The sequence below is a fragment of the Coptis chinensis genome, chromosome 4, assembly GCF_015680905.1.
Source record: "Coptis chinensis isolate HL-2020 chromosome 4, ASM1568090v1, whole genome shotgun sequence".
Lineage (NCBI taxonomy): Eukaryota > Viridiplantae > Streptophyta > Magnoliopsida > Ranunculales > Ranunculaceae > Coptis > Coptis chinensis.
In genome coordinates, this window is record NC_141459.1 from 43,881,036 (window position 1) to 43,900,356 (window position 19,321).

At 37.5% G+C, this 19,321-nt stretch overlaps 1 long non-coding RNA gene and 1 pseudogene across 1 annotated transcript; both read left to right on the top strand.

The window, feature by feature from the left end:
• The first annotated feature begins 1,492 nt into the window (after positions 1 to 1,492).
• On the top strand, positions 1,493 to 5,806 carry LOC147503609 (uncharacterized). Its single transcript, XR_015220218.1, has 11 exons — positions 1,493 to 1,710; positions 1,776 to 1,882; positions 2,140 to 2,213; positions 2,292 to 2,385; positions 2,654 to 2,882; positions 2,998 to 3,267; positions 3,395 to 3,584; positions 3,713 to 3,761; positions 3,847 to 3,964; positions 4,491 to 4,580; positions 5,625 to 5,806. It is a non-coding gene; the product is annotated as an uncharacterized LOC147503609 (long non-coding RNA).
• A 2,967-nt stretch (positions 5,807 to 8,773) lies between these two features.
• On the top strand, positions 8,774 to 15,486 carry LOC147503610 (adenylate kinase 4-like; annotated as a pseudogene).
• Positions 15,487 to 19,321: the final 3,835 nt, after the last annotated feature.

Consider the following 19,321-nt stretch of genomic DNA (forward strand, 5'->3'; position numbering starts at 1 on the left):
GGGGCCTGCGTTTGATTGATCATTTGTTGGCGAGGTGATGCTGGAAATAGATGAGAGATCTATTTATCATGTTGGGTTCAGTGATGAGTTTTGCTGATTTAATTGTGTCCAAGATAATTGCTTGCTTTGTTTTGCTTTGCTTTGTATGACATACTGAAAGATCGTATGGAATTTGCTATTGGAGTTTTGTATGAAGTTTATTTTATATAATGTCTTTTATGTCAACTTCAATTTGAGAAATGTTCACTTTTAATGGTGATTGAATAATAAAAAAAATGAATGGTATAGAGGGGTCTTTTGGTTTACACCTGTGTTGCATGGGTACGCCGATATTGGTGGCGTGTCCCGTGTAGTGTTGTGTCGACACAGACACCGACACGATACAGATTTGTTGAGAGGCGTGGTTGTTTTCTGAGAGAGAGAGAGAGATTCACCTTATGAAGAAATGAGAAATGAGGAGAGGCGTGGTTGTTGTGAAAGAGGAGAGAGAGAGATCTAGGGTTTCTACTTTCTACCATGGCGGCTGTGCTAGTTTGAGAAGAAGACCTAACGTTAAGGAAGACAATTACAAAATGGACAGTTTTAAATGAGCAGTGGACTTGGGCCTTTCTGGAATGGGTATTATATTCAAGATCTAAATTTTTACACCTTGGTTTCTAAAGGGCTAATGGGCTAATGGGCCTTATATTCAAGTAATAACTGTTTTAAATGGCTAATAGACTTTATATTCAAGTAATAACTATTTTAAATGGTTAATGGGCCTTATATTCAAGTAATAATTGTTTTAAAAGACTAATGGGCAATATCAAATAATTTTAAAAAAATATAAAATTAAAAATATTAGGCGTGTCCCCGTGTCTGACTATTTATAGCTTGCCGTGTCCAAATCGTCGTACCCGTGTCCAAATCGGACACTCGTACCCGTACCCATGCAACACAGGTTTATACCTTTGTCATTCATGTGTTGTTGGTAAGAGTCAAATGGAATCACACCATCCACATAAACTTAGGATCATCATGTAAGATATCATGTCAGGTGCATTCTCTAGTTTTTTTTTTTTTTTTTTTTTTTTTATTACATTATTTTATTTGTTGACCTCATGTAGTTGACTATCCAATTTGCTTAATTAGGGAAGCATGTTATCACTTGAAATATTTCTAAATAGTAAACCTTAGCCTCAAAGAATTTTTGTTTGTTTGTGGAACTTGCCTTGTTGCTGATTCTTGTACCTTAAGCTTGTTTCACCTCATTCATAACCAATTGATTCACTAGTGTGAACTATTGGTTAAAACTTAGTTTAGTACATGTTGCTCATCCTGAACTAAGTTTGCTATTTTATTGTGAACCGTCCTACTATATGATTTGAACCTAGTTCTTTCTTATGCTCTTAATTAGTTTTATACGATTATGCTTTGAATTGATTGAAATATTGAAGGCTGTGAAATTCTAATTATAAGAAGGTACTCAAGGAATGTTGGATTTCTTTCTTCTTTATGTGTAAATGATTGTTGTTAAAAATGTGTACCCCCTTGAGCTTTTAATGAGGGCATGATCCACCCTGATGTATTTTTGAAACTTATTCCCAAACAAACAACTATGATTGACAGGCTATGATTGCTTGTTTTGGAGTTTGAAGAATTGAAACATGGGCGTTGATGTTTGTAAAGTGAATAATTGGTCTTCGTATGCTTGAGTTCGGGATAATACAGGTAATATCTCTCTCTCAACTATGTTACCTTTCAAAGAATTCATTCTTTTCATCATAATTTTGTAGGAATTAAGCAAGGCCCAGCAATATAGATGTGTAATGACTTTATATAAGCACGGTGGATCTGAAAGGGCTATGCTGGTCTCATGGAGGATATGATGATTGGTGAAGTGGTGAGTATGTTTTCTGTTCTTTTGTATATTTTTTAATCATTTGGTCCTTGAATGTTTTTATGTACCCAAGTTAAAATCCTAGAGATAACTCTTTTGTCTGTACATGAGGTTAGCTAAAATGGTTTTTAGCTTTGACAACAACTAAGGAGTTAATAGTAGCATATTCACTACAAACGATTACACGTTAGGTGAAATGAGTTTCTGAGAAAATGTTTGTTCTCAGTCAAACTCACTCAAACCATATATGTACAAAACAGAAAAAAATGCAACTGCGAAAGCAATCCATTCAAGCCTGCGTGTTTGTAGTATGCCTAAGCTTGGCATAGCATAGGTAATCTCTCTCTGCCCGACTCCCTTTTACCTATTTGTTTTCTACTGCCTGACTTATTTTTATTTATTTATATTGAAGTATCCGATGAAAGGGACTTCTATGATGATACCACGCCAAAGTCATCCTCTGATACTTTGCAACTGCTGAAGGCGGAACTTTTGTACAATTGATGGTATTCAGCTACTCTAGTTTGAAACCAGCGCATTTCTGGTTTGAATGCATAAGCTTTTTTGCGTCTGGTTTTAGTGGTGCTTTCATTCTAGTGGCCTTTAGATTGCTTTTGAGCTTGTATGCACTCATGACAAGAATAGACTAGGTCCCATGCATATAGTGCGGTTACACATTTAATATGTTTTGAGAATCATATTAGCATATCCTGAATAGTAAGCATTAAAGGTCTATCTTGACTTTATTCCTAAAATAATTTTTGTTTTTAGCAGGTGAGGATAGGGAATCATCTTTGTTTTTTGCATAAGAACACTTCATAGCCCTTTGCTAGGTGCAGTCCATGTTGTGATGGTTTATGCTCTTGTGAATATTTTTTATCTGCCATGTGAAATTATCCTAGCTACTGGCTTTTACATTAGTATGTTAGGATGGTCTACCCAATCAGTAGGCATGCACCCTGAGTTCCGCTATAAAACAGAGTTTCAAAGCCATTAGCCCGAGGTATTATCTTCTCAATTACAGTCATAAGAATCTGTATGAGTACACACTATTGTGCTTGTTGGATTTTAATGCTGTGATCCCCCATTTAATAATGTTTTTCTTTTCTGTAATTCAGTTTGACTACCTCTAGAGCTTGGAAATAGAGGAGAAAATCAACAAGATAAGATGGTGCCAGACAGCTAACAGTTCCTTGTTTCCTTGTTTCTTTTCTCTACTAATGATAAAACAATTAAATCTTGGAAGGTATACTTTATGGATTTGATAAGCACCACAAGTTTTTCTTTTCGGAAGTAGCATCTTGCATAATGCTGACACATATTCTTTGGAAGTCTTGAGTTCTGTGGATAGCTATTCCCTTAACTATTTGGTATTATCTGGTTTGAAGGTACATTTATTTATTTTTTGACCAAAGTCCTAATTTGAATATATGTTAAAAGCATTCTCCCTTATCCCTTAACATGTCAAGTTGTTTTCCTCTTCTCTCTCTTTAATTTGGTATTCTGATTTTGCAGGTGCCACCACCTTGACATTCAGTGTTATCAGCCACAAAGTTTTTGGAAGCTTTTGCAGTTCAAGAACCAATTGAGTACAAGAGAAACTTCAAAGGCTCATTTAATACCTTGGCTATCATTGCATTGTATGGTGGTATACATCATGAAGTTGTTGTATAGTCTTTGGTGGACTTGTTAATCACTTATTGAGGTGGATGATAAGATAATAATAATTTATGTTTCTTTCTTTCTATATCTTTGTATCTTCACCGCGTTTACAGTTTTTGATAATTTTCTCCATTCTAAAACCGTTGGATGCTTGGGAGTTTTGGTCAATAGGGTTGATGGGGTACAAGTTGTCGAGTACTATACAACTAGAAGGCAAGTAGTAAGTACTGTTTCACAATCTTTATCAATTACAAAGTTGTATATATTGGTTTCTTTCTAACAAGGTATGTTTCCTTGATTTTCAGGCACCGTATATAATACCAATATTTTGTTTAAGTGTTCAATAGCATCTGTAAACGTCTTTGATTTTGGATCTGTCAACCACTTAATGCAGTTGTCATGGCACCTAGTCCTACACTCGAGGTTAGTTTTTCATTGTAATTGGACCCAGTTCTCCATCAAGATGGATAAAGTTCCATTATACACATTGCTTACATGTCAAATATGTTATTCACTTGTATGTAAACCAACAAATATGGTTTTTCCTAGGTGCACTCATCATCAACGAATCAAGAGACAGTTCTTTTTTGTTTGGACATGTTAAGGTTGTCCCACCCTTGTGTACACGTGTGTTCATAAGTTCAATGCAGTCTCAGGGGATTGAGTGCTTAAATTCTGCCTACAAACAATTACTTGAGAGCCTCACCGTTACTATGATATATGACTGAGTACCCCATGTACGGTTTCGGTTTTAAGAGTTTAAATTAGGCACAAATTTACTTTAGCATACTCTACTTATCAGTTTAGTGTCTGGTAGTTAAAAGCACGAGGGTCTGATCACTTTGGATTTGTTAGCCTGAGATTTCTGCTCTAACCATGCTTAGAACTCAAGTGTTGTGTTTTTATTTGAGATTTTCTCTTAGCATATCATTCTTTGCTTTACATACAGTTTAGTTACCGGATGGTGCTTCTGACACTGCAAAGTTTGAGGATGAAGGTAGAGCTGTCACTGGAAATTTGGCATATTAAAATGTGGCAGGTAATTCACTGTTTTTGTTTTGAGCTAGGTGTTATGTTTTTCTTACGTGTATAAAGGCTTTACGGCTTCAGACGTGCTTCTTATATTGTAGCAGGATTATATTGATACAACTATAGCAAGCTTTAGATGCCTTTATTGACATTGTGGAACTTGAAAGTTGTTATGCGCTTCTTGTATTATAGCAGGATTATATTGATACAACTATAGCAGGCTTTAGATGCCTTTATTGACGTTGTGGAACTGAAAATTGTCATGCTTTATTTAAGAAGCTGAAGGTTTACGTGAACCTCCATTATTCTTGTGTCGTTTGATATAACTAGTATTTGTTTATTGGATAGATGTGGGACACATTAAGTACTTATATGTTGATTGATTTAAGCACCATGTACCTAAGTAAATTTTGGACAAGGTTGCTTACTGGAAAATAAAAGTTATTTTAATTCTAATGTATAAATCTCATGCCTTCATAGGTATTTTATGATTAAAACGTATCTTATGATGTGTGTTTGTGTTGATCGAGAATTCAATATTGGGAGGTTTGAAAATACTTGTGGTGAAGTTTGGGGTGGACAATTTGTACCGACTATTAAGACTAATGCTAAGCATTAAAGCGGTGACACATTTTATATACATGTACAACCTAAAATATACACTATTCATGGGTTTTGAATTTAGTTCTCAAGTATTTTTTTGTTATCATTCTCGACCTCTTCTAGTCTCACTGTTTAAGCCGCGGCATGTGAATGGTTAAAATCATAACTGCGTGTTAGTATGGTTGAGTTTGTTGCTAGTGAAATAACTGGTTTTGTCTTTTATTTATGTTCTAGTGTTTGCATGATCGAACTTGAATTTTATTAGTGTTTTAAGAATGCCTTGGGCTCATCAAGAATTTTAAGCTTTCATATATTTGCTACACTTTTGGATTTAAAATTGGCATTTGCAAATATTCCTGTAATTTTAGTATGTCCTTTAAAGTTTTGGAGCCTGAAGCTTTTCTACATCTTTTACTGCACTAACCTCTCTTTATTAATCTGTGAATTCCAGGACTACCTTGAGTAAGATGATACAGAAACGATGAAGTCGCTTAATACATATCTTTTACCTTCACATGTTAATTAGTTAAATACGCGGGAATCCGTTTGTATATGATTTAAATGAAGAATAAATAAAATGTATCTATTTGAATCATGTTTCATGAATGGATTTTGGTATGTGATTTGACATAATATGTTCTTCGTACCATGTACATTAAGATTAGAACATGTTGCACCCTATGTGTAGCATTTAGTGTTGTTTGTATATGTAATAACGTCTTGTGGGAGAGTGATGTTATCTTATTTTACGTAATGTATTGTAAACTCTTACTGTTTCTTTGCCTTTGTTGGATTGATTGGAAAATGATTGAATTTGGTTGAAAATGCATTATTCAGGTCTCACATTCTTAAAAACGTTAAAAATATAAAAGAGGTTATGTCGAAATTTTGAAATGAATGAAGTGTCGAGATGTTGTAGTATTCGTTTTAATATAATTTGTATCGAGGTATTTTTCAACTAGGGTTATCACGTTCAGTAAGAACTTTTTACTTCCACTGATTCTTCATTCCTCGTAAAAATCTCGTCCAATTGTAACCCTTGCATGAAACTGAGTTTAACAAGTGAATGGCCCGAGTCATCAATGAAATGGAATTATCTTATAGTTAATAAGGTGTCTAATCTATATTCACCGAGTAATCTTTTAAACACTTGGGTACGAAAATTTTAAGTACGTGTATTTATAAATGTTACAAATTCATCCCTTAGCTAGTCACAAGATAGTTGGCAATATGACACGTATAATGACAACAATATTTCACCCTATGATAGAATTGAAGTTGCCTACTCATGATTTGATAGATGATGATCAAAATCAAACTAAATAGTTATGGTTCTCTTATTTATAGGTGATTGCTTAGGCGTAATTACTAACTGAGGATAGCAACACCAGTTCAGTGTATGTAATGTGATTTATTACATTTGACTTGATGTTTGTGGTAATCTCTAGAGAAATATTGTTTGGTGTCAGGGCAAAAAGTTAATCCGACACTCCCGATGTGATTGTGCTTCCGAAAGCTCGAAAGATATGGGGATTGGGGTTTTTAAGGAAGAGAGACTGCACCAACGTTTTGGTTGCCTACGTACCCAGTGAGAAATTTGGGATCAAGTCTCTTAAAACGTAGTTCTGGAGGCAGCAGAAGCCTTCATATATATAGCAATCTCATGCCTTGGCGCCCAAGAAAGTGATTCTCAGAGATTGCATTCCTTGATGAATCATAGTATAATCTTATCTAAAATAGGATCATTTCTTAAGATTTCATTCTATCCTTGTGCAAGATCTTATCGGATTGCACTAGGATTTCTCGCTTCCGTGGATCGGGTTATTGGATCAAAATCATCTGAACGGATTGGATCCATAAACTTGGGCCACCCAGATGGGCCCTGGACCTGTTGTGAACTTTGACGGATTAGAAGACCGGATGATCCAAAAGTGTTTAATTGGACAGCCACTGGACTAGTCCTCCGCTGGTCCTGCGTCCGGTCCATGGTCCGAGTACACTTTGGACTTGAAATATAATGTAAGGTACACACATTCCCCGGGACTTGAAATATAATGTAGGGTAAACACTTTTGGATCATCCCGCCTTAAAATGGAGGAAACTCGTCGGGCCCAGACTTAAAGAGGTATGAACCGGCCTGTATAGCACCGAATCCGGTAGGAAACCGCCTGAACCAGCTGGGAAAAGCCAGAATTGGCAAGAAAAATGCCTGGTAAGGTTGGAAAATGCCTGAACCGGTGGTAAAAATGCATGAACCGGTTGGAAAATTGCTGAACCGGTGATAAAAATGCCTGAACCGGTGCCGGATGCCGGTCGCTGGTTGCTGGTGCCGGTGGTAGTGGTATAGGATCACCACAAAAAGTTTGTGGATTTTGGGCTTTTGGAAATTTGGGTTTTGGGCTTGTGGATTTTGGGCTTTTGAATAATGGGTGTTTTAGATATTGTGTTTGGATATTGGAAATTAAACATTGGGCTTTTTGTAATTGAGCTTGGAGAAATAATATATTGGGCTTTGGAAGGGGATAATCAAAAGTGGGCTTGGCTTGAAATGAAATCCGACCAAACAAAGGAGACTAAGGGGTTGGGTCAAGACCTCATAGCCCATACTTTGAGGTCAGGACTCTTGTTATTTATCGACCACACTAGGCCATATCTCGACCAAACTAATAAAACGAGTGCGACTTCAAGAGTGCGCCTGTCACTTGGTTCACTTCTCTGGGTCACTTTAAGAGTACGACTTCGGTCTAATAGCCTGGTAGAGACTTCTCCATCCAAACTAAAGACAACTAAGGATGAGTCAGAAGCTCCAACTACTGTACTTAACATTCATGGCATGTCCATATTCATTATAGCTTGTGTACTTAACTGGCCGTGTGAATGCAGGACGACGCAGGGGCCACCAATTTAACGATGGGTGACAGGAGATAATTTGATAATGGGATCGTACAGTGACGAAATTAATAGCTCCACGACCGAACGAGATTCAACATACCGGATTACATTGGGATTCGAAAACCACAGATGAGGGAAACGTCGTTAAGGGATGCAGTGAGACCGGGTGAAGTTATTGTGAGCTACTATCAACTTCTATTCGGTCTACGGTTTCCATTAATTAAACGAGATATTGGTTTACTTGCTATCCATGTGGGAGGCTTCGCCAGGTCAAGTGTACGTAACATTTTACATGATCATCTCCCGGCTGTAAGTGATTCGCCAAGTGTACAACTTGCATCTAAACTGGGAGTCCATCTACTACCTTTTAGATCCGGAACTTGTTCCTTCCAGAGGCCGTATTTGCCTTCGGGTGACATCGCAGGAGGGGGGGGGGGTTCGAGTTTACTAGATTTCTTCATAGTCATAAAGGATGGGACACACTGTGTTACATACTCAATAACTGGAGGTGGTCAGAATACGAAGAATTTATCCCGTGTGCATTTAAAGGTAAATTGACCCTCTAAATGAGTTCGAATTAATCGTTCATGTTTGACAACTAACCGAATTTATCATTCCGGATCAGGTGTAGATGAGATTCGTGCTCTCAAAGGGGAATTGACTGAGGAAATGTGGAGTAATCTGAACGTACTATGTAGCCTACTGCCAATGGCGTATGACTTGTCATATCCGGACGAGGTGGTTTGGTGGATACGTGATGTAATACCAACGCCGATAGGTACCGGTCATGTTGTTGGTGGGGTGCCGAGAGCGCCAGGAAGCGCAACCTTTAGCAGTGACCCTCCTTGTGGTGCTCAAGTACCAAATATGGCAAGGGAGGCAACGCCAGAGATGCATGGAAGGCCTCGTCGGAGACTCGCTACCCGACACGTATCATATGTGCCACCGGTTTACTCGTGGGAGAACACTGAAAGTGTGAGTTTTCGGGTTGCATCTAGTGTCCATTTGAACTCGGAGAATAATGTTGGAACTCCGCGTGGAAATAACTTTACCACAGGTAACTTATATGTGTGTGAGCATTGCATTTTTGCGGAATAGCTTACTTTGCGACTCGGAAATAAAAACTGACTATAATTTTGCTTGCTAGGAACAGTGTCTGGTCCATCGCAAAGGAGGAATCTTATTGTTAGTAGTTCAGAGGATGAGAAGGAACTAGATGCCCTCAGTAGCTCAGAGGACGAGGAGGAACCAGATGCCCCCAGAAATGATCGAGGGAAGGGTGTGCAGTTGGGAGAAACACCACCCCATACTGTTCGGACTTTTGGGTCAGCTGCAACTAGTTCCAATGATTATGGGTTTCGTGTTAGGAGTGGTAGGCCTTCGAGAGTACCCTTAGATATAGTGCCTATCAGTAATATGATACCGACCTTTGCGACAGATAGGTCTCGTGGATCTGATGGTCGTTCGGCGTCACATAGAGAGCGAACCCCTAATGTATCTGATATGGGAACGGAAGTACTTAATTCCGCATCATCTAGATCTCGTGGCCGCCGATCTGCCTATTGGCAATGTCCCAATCCTGATCATGCTCCCCGAGAGCCGTCGCCTGTGCCGCCATCGGAAGATATTATGGAAGCGATTGACGCGTTACAACGGGATTTAGACAAGGTAACCAATAACACTTGAACCTGTAATTTTATTAGTAAATAAGCGAATAAACACGCTAATATTTATATGGACTGCAGATACGGGTGTTAGCCACACAACGTTATGAGAGTCATTAGAAGGAGAATGCTCGCTTAGCCAGAGATATTGCCGCGCGAGATGCGGAGCTTGATTCGCTGAAGGAGGAGTTATCCCGATATCGTAACAGTGCTTGAACTGTTCCTATCATAGTTTAGATTTGGTGTTCATGTATGTTTGCATGAAATAGCTTGTTTTAACTCGGCAGAGATAAAAACTCGGTCAATAAGTTGGATATGTTGAATGTGTAACCATCCTTATAAAAGATTAGACGGTGGTCTACCGTTGCCGCGAATATATCAATGCAACTAAGTCACTTGATGAACAAGCGTAGTTACATTGCAAAAATTCTCCAGTAGATGATCCTTGTGGAGACCAAAGGACAACCAGAAGTGCCTTATTAGTTTTATTAATCTGAGTGTAGCTTAGATTGCGCCACCAAGGGTAGACGCTTGATGTAACCTAAGCAATCGCACCCAGACCAAAAACGATACATTATCATTCTTGGGTTTGCGTTGTCGAACGATGATACCAGGTGTAGGCCCCCTGCACCATACAAGTCAAAACTAAAGTGCAGGATGGCCTTCGCCACCTGGGTTTAGTAAGTGTAAGAATAGAAACTGTTGCACGTTGGAGGAAATTGTCACTGGCGAGTAGAGACATCAAGGAATCTGTCAGCAAATATGAACTATATTTCATCAAAAATATGCCCCCAAGTAGGCGTTTTCACGTTGGAAAACTTATGGACTAAACACTTCGAACCGCATGGTGTGGCAAGCATGAAGAAGAAAAATAAGTGAGTGGCATGAATGTCAATGATCGAATAAGACTTATTATGTAATGGGTATGTGAAAGTGGTGACGTAATAATATAGTTTAAGATTTATATTATAGTAAATTGTGAGAAAATACTTACCAAATAAAAGTAGGATACTTATCTGAATGTCTGGAGATAAGATTTTATTAGATATGGTTGTAGCTTCCCGTGACACAATATTATAGAAGTTTGACATTTTGAACCAACTCCATAAGTTGTGAGTTGAGCATTAGATCTTCCTTAGATGACAACATAAACTTTCCCCATCAGTCTTATAAAACTTCTGACGCTGCTATTTTTGTTTTAATTTCATAAGCATTGTCGTGCATCTCACTCTCATGATTGTAATTGAACTTGATACTGTATTTTCTTTGGTATGATTCTGAACATCCAATCTGCCATACTAGAAGTTGGAACCAAATTGGCCTGGTATGATACTTTGGAATGTTCCCCACAAAGTAGCGTAACGTAAATGAAAATGAAATTTATTGATAAAAAATGGAAGGAAAGTCCAATATATGTGAACTTTATTGGTGGAACTAATGATAACTACTGTAAGTGACATATATGTCTTGTACATAAGGCCCAATCGCCTGGTTTGCCATCTTGCACGCAACTTCTTGTCATAACTGCACTCCATAGAGTCCTGGTAAGTGATAAGATTCTGTAGGGCTTCATCGTTGAGCTCCTCCACCATGGCTTCGTCATGAGCCAAGATGTTGACATTCATCTCTGTGGAGGTATCTAGTTATAACTAGAGGAAGCGTCCATGAACGACAGATGCTTGAATCCCGAGGTTGCATCGACTAGATCTGAGATGCGAGATAATGGGTATGGATGCACTGGGCAAGCTTTGTTTATGTTGTGGAAGGCAATGCAATCCCTGAGCTTCTCAGTAGGATCATCCCCGATGTGTATTCTAGCAGCTCTTGCGCTCCGCACAGCGTTGCGGCGAGGGACACAGGGATTCCCTAGTGGCTCCAGAGTGTGTGGAACTGCTTCAGACCACCCATTTCCTCCGCTCTGAGAAAAGGATCTACGATGGCTCGACTGCCCCACCTCTGCAGTGGTGCTTGGAACAGTCTCCATGTCATGTCGAGTCATGCCATGCCGATTGGTAACTTTTGCATCATTCATCGCAGTTAGTTCAGCCATGGTGACAAGGACGTTCGAAAACTAAGGTCGAGGATATCAAGCCCGGCCGAAGACCACGTGTTTGTGGGTTCGATCGTCCCCATAGACAGCGCTAAAGAATGTCGGGGCAAAAAGTTAACCCGACACTCCCAATGTGATGGTGCTTCTGAAAGCTCGAAGCTCGAAAGATATGGGGATTGGGGTTTTTGAGGAAGAGAGATTGCACCAACATTTTGGCTGCCTACGTACCCAGTGAGGAATCCGGGATCAAGTCTCTTTAAACGTAGTTCTGGAGGCAGCAGAAGCCTATGTATATATAGCAATCTCCTGCCTTGGCGGCCAAGAAAGTGATTCTCGAAGATTGCATTCCTTGATGAATCCTAGTATGATCCTATCTAAAAGAAGATCATTCCTCAAGATTTCATTCTATCATTGTGCAAGATCTTATCGGATTGCACTAGGATTTCTCGCTTCCACGGATTGGGTTATTGGATCAAAATCATCCGAACGGATTGTATCCATAAACTTGGGCCACCTAGATGGGCCTTGGACCTGTTGTGAACTTTGACAGATCAGAAGACCGGATGATCCAAAAGTGTTTATTTGGACAGCCACTGGACTAGTCCGCCGCTGGTCCTGCATCCGGTCCACGGTCTGAGTACACTTTGGACTTGAAATATAATGTATGGTACACACACTTGGCTTAGCTAATCCTTGTGTTTTACATACTTTATGCCCGGGGAATCAAAATTCAAATAAGGCATCCATGCAAAAGTCAACGCAAGGTCATTAGTTATACATATTAAGCTTTAACATCATATATTCTGATGCAAACCTAAACTTTTCTCATGTTTAATCATGAGTCCTATTATTGACGGACCCTATATTGTGTTGGGAACAATTATTACAAGTGTGGCATTGGTCCCAAAAAGTTAAAAAAAAAAAATGTTACAAGTGTGCCATTGGTCCAAAAAAGTTGAATTCGAAAACCCCAAGCTTAAACGACCCGGCTAGGTCATTCATTGTGCAAACCCAACGATATGGCCACACCGTTTGGGACTTAGTCCAAACGATGTGGCCACACCATTTGGACTAAGTCACAAACGATTTGGCCACACCGTTTGAGACTTAGTCCAAACGGTGTGGCCACACCGTCAAGAGGCCAAAAAACAGAACTTTATGTTTTTTCAAAGTTCAAATCCCAAACGGTGTGGCCACAACGTTGGGAACTTAGTCCAAATGGTGTGGCAGGGATTTGAACTTTGAAAAAATATAAAGTTCTGTTTTCTTGGCCTCTTGACTGGTGTGGCCACATCGTTTGGACTAAGTTTCCAACGATGTGGCCATACCGTTTGGACTAAGTCCCCAACGATGTGACCATATTGTTGGGTTTGCACAATGAACGACCTAGCCGAGTCGTTTAAATTTGGGGTTTTCGAATTTAACTTTTTGGGACCAATGACATACTTGTAATATTTGTTTTTTTTTTTACTTTTTGGGACCAATGACACAATTGTAATAATTGTTTTTTTTAGGGGTCGCCCAACACAATATGGAGTCTGTCAATAACAAATACCTTAATCATTCAACTAAAAGTTAAGTAAGATTGTTTTCAAATAGACCAAATTGGCAGAAATGTTGAGATCTACATCAATTATGACATGGCTATCAAGTCTGTTGACAATATGATTGAACATATCTTTTGCTAACTCAAAATTTTATACGTCAAGCTTAATCGAACCAAATCATGTGTAGGGTTAGTAGCCTTTGTTCCAGTATGTGCTTGTGCCCATGGTTTTACGATTCGACTGGTTCAAGTCTGAACCAGAGTCAAAGCTCCCGGTTTACTTTTTTATATTGAATTGGTTCAACATAGACCGGTTTCAACACCAATTTAAATGGTCGATTCAAGTTAGAAACCATTAAACTCGGTTAAAAAAAGAAAAAATCAGTTCAACTCGATGATTTTTATTCAATCCAACTGAGTTGACTCAACCCAAATATTAATTACTTTTCTTTAATCTTTGTTAACCTTAAATATATAGTTTAATACTTTTCTTAACAAAGAACCAGACGAGTTTTAGTTGAACCAGTGGTTTGAACCGGGATCGGGGTTCAAAAATCGGTCCTGGTTCTGTAAACCATGTAGAACTATTTTCTTCCCGCCTGTTATATCGGTGAAAAATTTAAGCATGCCGCCCAAATTTCAATTTCCCACTGAAACATTTAGAGACCGTCCATAAAGTTTACTCTCTTCTCTCTCCACCTCGCCACTAAATGACTAAAGATTTCAGTTCCAAGCTTTGAAACCAATGTCTGCAAACTGGCAGGCAGGTTGGTTGCACCTATAATTTCAGTAGATATAATGTCTGATTTTTTTCGTCAATCTAAACCCGATAAGCGTCTCATTCTCATCGGTATACCTTTTTTTTTTTCAATGTTGAGCGAGATGAATGGGTATTTCATTTTGGGGCTTTGAACATTATGAATTTTTTTTATTTTGATTTATATTATACCCCTAATTGATTGATTTGACTATAATTTTGACAGTAAAGATTTATTTAAATACACCTAGCTATTAATGAAAAATTAGTTGACTGGCAGGTCCACCCGGATTGGAAAAGGAACCCAGTCTCCTATTATCAAGGATGGCTGTTGTTTGTGCCACTTGGCTACAGGTGATATGCTCAAAGCTGTTGTTTCTACTAAAACACCTCTTGGAATTAAGGCGAAAGAAGCCATGGAGAAGGTATACACTTTACAAAGTGTTCTTTGGGCATGAGACAAGTTTATATTTGTTGTCGTTCCTGATTGTGGAGTTCGTTTATAGGGGGAACTTGTAACTGATGACTTGGTTGTTGGAATAATCGAGGAAGCAATGAAGAGGCCATCATGTCAGAAAGGTTCATTCTTGATGGGTTACCTTGAACTGTGGTTCAAGTAGAAAAGGTTTACGATCTTTTCATTTATCGTTAGAAATATATTTTCTTTCTTGGTTTGAATATCATTTTATTGAAATCTTCTCTTGTTTGTATCTTCCTTTTGTCTTGCTTGACGGGATGCTGGAAAAGAAAGGAACCAAAGTTGACAAGGTTCTTAACTTTTCCATTTTTGATTCCTTCTTAGAGGAGAGAATCACTGGCAGTTAGGTCCACCCTTCCAGTGGCCGGACCTATCACACAAATACTGGGCTATTAAATCGTTGAGTACTCGCCGATTCGGTGAGTACTCGCTACTCGCTGTTTAGCCGACCCGACTAACAATTTAATCCCCGATCACAATTGGGCTCAAAAACTCCCGAGTACTCGGCCGATTAGCCGAGTAATTGTGTTCACTATTTCAACTATTTCAATGTTAAACATTGAACTCGACATTTCGCTGATTCGACCAACCCTCGATTCTGTAAAGTTCTACACCTTAATCATATTTATTTTAGTTGATTGAGTGTTTTAATTGTTTATTGATTGTTTGGGTTCTTAATTGGCTTTATTATGTTGGTATTTCAAAGTTTAATATATTTAATAATTATTTGTAAATAAATATAGTGTTATGAAAAATCGTCTTATTAATCCCGATTAATCCCCGACCAATTATACCTACTTGCTACTCGCTCTTCAAACGAGTAGCGACCGAGTAGCGATTTAACTGCACAACACAAATATGCATATCCCAAAGTTTTAGGTGTTGATGACGTAAGCTATTTTGATTTTTCAATTTTGGCTTTTTAAGATACTCGTATTTTTATTATTATTATTATTTTGTGACTTGCATAAAAAGATGTTTATTTAATATTATTAGTAATATTGATGTTGGGGTGGAATGACGTATTAGAGAGCGTCAAGAGTGTTGTTACCACCTATTGATCTAGGGTTTGATAATTCATCACACAGGAACTTTAGAGTGTGGGCTAATGTATCTTTTAGGGTTGGCAGAGTGGCATTGTTTACTTTACCATCATTTGGGAGTTGGGACACATGGTACCATTTTAAGTCTCAAACATATGCTCTCATATTGTTTTTATCATCAAATGCATTCTTTTCCCAAAGTGGTTAGCACATAGCATTGGCTTAATCTGGAGGGAATTTCATTCGGGATGTTTAAGCTCTATAGGTCTTTAACGTTAGGTGGAAAATCATTTTAAATAATTTTATTATTGCCATACTCCTTGCTATGGGAATTTCTCTGTTATCGTTCATTATATGGAAAGGGTTTGCTGGAGCTACGTAAAGCCAATATACATAGACTACCTAGAAAATTAAGACTGATAGAGAATGGTGTTATATCTAATTATGCTTGTGACATGCGTTTGATGGGTGACCAGATTGCTTGATTGGCATTTGGTCAGCTTGTTGGGTGCCGACTTCTTCATTTCTAAAAGTAGTTCATTTGGTGACACTCTAGGCAGTGATGGATACGTAAGTTTATCTTAACACATGACCAGAACCAATGTTCTTTTTATTTATTCAAGTTTGATTTTTTTTTTCTTTTGTCAAACTCTTATCTGTTGTTGCTTCACTTGTCACCATTAAATTATTAATCGTGGTACACAAAGTATTTCCCTTTGTACTAATTGTAGTGCTTCATTTGTCATCATCATAAGCACTTTGACTGAATGGTGAATAGTAGATCGTATTAATTGGTTATTTTGGTTTTGATAACAATTCGATGGTGCTTGTACTTTTAGTAGTTGCTACCTACAGATTATAAGGTTTGTGAATAAATTATAGAATATACATACTAAAACGCCTCGGCTAATTTAATGGTTGTTGAACTTATTTGTATATTCAAATTCTTTTGTTCGGAACAAGGAGACAAAATGCTTATGAAGAATATCTAGTATTTGAGCCAATGTAACTATATAATCAGACTATGTCCATACAAGATGAGACTGAATGAGAGAAGAACAGGTTGTGATCTTAAATTGTTCCTAAAATTCCATTTGGTACTGCCACAATAAGTTGTTTTATTTGTTCTTTAGACTAATGTGTTTATTTGCTGCACATTCATGATTTTCATGTGTTCTTATTATATCATTTGTGTTTGTACACATAATTCTGAGGTTGTTTGTATAGTTTCTCGGACATAGATCACGCTCTTTTTCTTATAGGTTGCTAATGGATGATCTTATTAATTAATACCCCAGCCTTCATGCACTGATTTTTAAGTGGCAACGCATATGAGGTCGTGTATTGGATCACCCCTTTCAGATGAAGTTAGACAAAAAAATGGTATGAATCGAAAGACATTTACATATTTATTTTGTTCCAATTGAGAAATAAACTTAACTGATTAAGGTCCCATTCAGGTATTGCAGACAATCACAAGTGAATGCACTGCTAATTAGGCAAGGAATTGGTCAAAGGTTACAAATGCAAGTCTTTACCAACTCCACTTCTGATTAGGTATAAATTACTTGTTAGAGATTTAAGTTCTTAAAAACTGACTCTAGGTGACATCTACAAGCTATGTACTTGCAGGTTTTTTTTATTGTGGATGACTATCGGTCTATCGCTAATGTCCTATCACGTTGTAAAAGATTGTACTAATTTAACACTGAACTAAACTATTAGATAGTGTGCAATTGTGCATGGCATTTGACATGATCCCTTTCTCATGACCTCGATTTTTTTTTTAAATGAGAAGCATGCTGCTTCTTTTCATCTTGTTTTGAATAACATTTAGGCAAAAATGAAGAACAGTCCAGATTGATTTTAATCACCAAGTTAAATCAGTCTCAGGCAAGGCCTTTTAGGTAATGCATGTCTGGTTATTCTGTTAGGTTTCACTAAATCCAATTTTAAACTGCAATTCATCACTACCACCAGCTCCATCGTGTTTTTGAGCATAATAGAGCATTGGTGAGATATGAAATAGGAAAGAGATGAGAGGAGAGGCGAAGGTGTTGTAATTGTGATTATCATAATTGAAAAATGAATGTGGTCAAGATGAGACTTAAAGATTCTAAGCCTAAGATGTTAGGCCACACAAGGTTAATAATTTGTCCGAGTCTAGTTTCCTACATTTATCAGGGAGAAATCTTAGGATTATTTGGCACTGTTGGGTTGTATTCGAAACAATTTTGTTTTTTTGTTTTTTTACTTTTTCCAAATAAATCACTCGGGATCAATCCAGTGGTTTGTATATATGATCTATTGACCGCCTTCGATATTATATTTGTGGATTCTTTTATATCTAGATATATAGTCTATGTGGTTCAATATTATTTATGGAATTGTGTGAACCAACAACACTTTATATGAACTTGGTGTTGGCTATGGTAAGATGTTAGATGACTTGATTCATAAAGGACTTTGTAATGGACAATTAAAGATTCTAATATATTACCAATGAGGTTTCTTATTCATGTGTAAACTTTTGGGTTTTGATACCGTACCAACTAGTAACAAGCTTGGGTAAGACAACAGTTTGGAAAGAAACTTGTAGAAATGATTGAATTGGAACTATTACGACGGTCTTTGTAAGAGCAAAATTTGACATAGGAGTTAGATTTAGGCTTGGATTTCCTACATACAAAAGTTAGTATTGCAAGTCTATTTTTTATGTGCAATATCATTTTTTTATGGAATTGAACCTAAGTTACGTCGTAAACAATTTACTTAATGACATTCAAGGGATAATTCGTTTCTGGCTGTGCAAGTTATATAGGTTTATCATTACAACCATTTTGACTTTCGTTTTTAACATATGATTATAATGGTAACACATTTAATGATTTAATTAAATATGACCCATATTTCAATCTACCAATTGCAGGTGGGGCATTGTGAAAGGATTGTTTTCACGTCTTTTTTCCCAGTAGTGAGTGTGTAAAGAATGGGGGGCTTGAAAGGACCTTTTTTCCCTCCTATTTTCCAATGAGGGGCGACATATTATAATTTTAAAGATGAAACATGGGGAGGAGAGGGGCTTAGTAAGCCTTATCCCATTACAATAAAATGATCCACAACATGGAGAGAAACCACACCCACAAAATCAAGAACAACCTTCTCCTCCAGAGAGTGAGAAACCCGTAGAAGAGGTAATACCGTCAAAGATCCTACTAACGAAACATGAGATTTGCTAATAAATTTTATCTGTTTCATTATTGTGGAAAAACACCTATAAAATACAATTATGTACATTTTCTGCAGGGTCTAAGTAAAATAATTCCTGTAGCTGCTGAACTAGAGGAAAGTAATGCACTGGTTCTTGCAATAGTTCCACCAGGTTATGTTGGGGCTTAGAAATTGTATAAACTCAACTCAAAAAAGATCTCTATGCCTAAGTATTAAGATTATGTAAGTCCAAAAGTCATCTTTTGTTTAATTTGAACAAGATCTTCTCTATATTGTTCTATTATGACATTTAAATTATAAGAAAGTACGTTCTATATGTTAGTAAACTTCAACCAGGCCACACATCAATTTGCACTGAAATTATTCATGTTGGACTCTTGCAATGATGTCGTTTAACAAACTTTCTGGCAAGATACCCGTTGAACTAGGGCTACAACAAAACATTGATACAATGTAAGTATCTGCATTATTTTTCATCTGCAAGTTT